This window comes from Calidris pugnax, unplaced genomic scaffold (assembly GCF_001431845.1).
Source record: "Calidris pugnax isolate Ruff unplaced genomic scaffold, ASM143184v1 scaffold7, whole genome shotgun sequence".
Taxonomy (NCBI): Eukaryota; Metazoa; Chordata; class Aves; order Charadriiformes; family Scolopacidae; genus Calidris; species Calidris pugnax.
In genome coordinates this window covers 1809457-1811627 of record NW_015090762.1, presented here as the reverse complement: position 1 = coordinate 1811627, position 2171 = coordinate 1809457, and positions in this window count along the sequence as shown.

Below are 2171 nucleotides of genomic sequence, written 5' to 3'. Positions count from 1 at the left end.
TCCCGCCCGGCGCCCCTGCGGGGTCCTCGGCTGGGAGCGCCCTGCGGCCCCGGGCGGGCGGCAGCAGCAGCAGCGGGGCCAGCAGCGGCAGCGGGGGCAGTAGCCGGCCCTCCCGCCTGCCCCCGGCCCTGCCGCGCAACCCGGGGCAGAGCCCCCTTCTAACCCCCGGGAACACCCGGAGTTTATTCAGTGCGTTTCGGCTTCAGCCGCGCCCCGGGGCGGGCAGGGCCCGTGTTCCCGTGGGGGACGGGATCAGCCTTGGGCGCGGGCTGAGCCGCCGGTTCGTTCCAGCGGCGCGCACGAGAAAGGTCCTGGCTTCAATTAGCGAAATGAAAGATCAGCTGAAATGCATCAAAAGTGCCTAAAAGGTACCGCCTTAAACGTGACTCAAAGCTGCGCCGCCTGCTGGAGGGCAGGAGGAATGCCCGTGTTGGGGAAGAACACGGAGCACCCCCTGGGAAATGGAGCATCCCTAAAATCTCCCTGAATATAAATTGCTTTTTTTCCCCCGGTTGCCTCAGATTTCCGTCCAAGGAGCCCAAATCCCGAGCGCTGGAGAGGCTCTGGGTGGGCTGATTGCAGCCCCCTCTGCCCCTGGGCTGCTTACACCACTGCCTTCTACCGTGAGCCCTGCCGTGTCCCTCTGTCCTGCCCGACCCCCGCCTCCTCTCCCCGCGGTGCAGCAGCAGTGTCCCCGTGAAATGGCTGCCCTGTATTTTGAAACCCCCAACCCCATCCTCGGGACCCGCCCACCAGCTTTTTGCCAAGCTGAAGCTGCTGGAGGCTGAGCCGTGGCGCGTTTCCCTTTCCCTGCAGCCTGCTGAGCTGTTGGGAAAAGGAAATCAGGGGCTTTTAGGTAAAAGCTATTGCTGCTCACCTCCGGCTGGGGCAATATGAAAGACTAAGATAAAAGCATCCCAACACTGTGCCGTCCTCTGCCGTAGAGATTTGATGGCAGCCCTTGCAGAATGTCCTTCCCTGGTGTCACCTGAACCCAGGGTTCTGCTGTCCCAGAGCATTCCACCGGCAACACAACCCGAAATCACTTTGGCAGCTGTGGATGCTCAGGGATGGAAGGGCCAAGACTTTACCTGGTACCAGCACAGGACCAGACATGCTGCCTGGCCCCGACACGGCTGCCTGCACCGGTGGGGACCTAAGTGCAGCCTGCCCTGTCCCCATCCAAGTGTCACATCCCCATCGTCATGGCATGGAGCACACTGTGTCTTGATCTTGCCACCTTCCCCACCTCGCTGAGGCTTCTGCTCTCTTCCCAAGGCCACTTCCAGGGGGAGCTGAAGCCTGGTGATGTCTGGATGTAGGGAGGGTTGTTTTCACCCCAGACCCTGAGCAGCAAGGTCCTGACCTTGATCCTGAGCAGCCCCAGCCTGGAGGGAGAGGCCACACATGCAGCTTGGAGGGCCAGCATGGCCGTAAGAGCTGTGCCCAGCAGCAGGAGGGAGCCTGTGCACCCCTGCAAGCAGAAAGGAGGGCAGCTGGGGAGAGAGGGGAGCTCAGCCCAGGGAAAAGGGGAGCATGCTCTTGGGGACAAGCTCCAGCAGAGCTGGCGAAGGAGCGAGGTGCAATCCCTGCCTTTGCAGCCCTGGCGCAGGCGTTGTGGCTGAGCCAGCAGAGGGAGGGGGGACCCCGGGGCCTCTGCTCCACCGCGGCCATTCCTCTCCCTTCCTTTGTGCTGCAGGAAATCTGCACTTCCTCCCTTCCCGGCGCTGCTCCCCGCTCAATCGCTACCAGATGTGGGTCCCATGCACTCCTCATTAGCCCGGCAGGCTCCAGGCACTGCCTGCTGCAGGCTGGTGGGCTGGGACTGCAAAGACTGGGCTTTTGGGGGGCCTAGTGTCGGCATCCGAGCTGGCATGCGTGCCACGAGGATCACTGGCACCAGTGTGTCTAGGACTTGTGCTGGCTTTGTGCTCGGCTGGGACGCAGTGGGACGCCAGCGGTGATTCAGGGCAAGCTTGTGGCGGTGGGTGGAGGTGGAGGTGGGGGACAGGGCTCTAGCTGGGACCTGCACGAGTGCCACAGGCACATCGAGGTTTCAAGTGGAGGGAAGCAGCTCAGTGAGCTGAACTGCAGCTGGGTCTCCCACTGGGGACAATCGACAGCCCCAGGCTGGGTCTGGGACCGTGGGAGGGGTGGGTGGGTGGCATGCA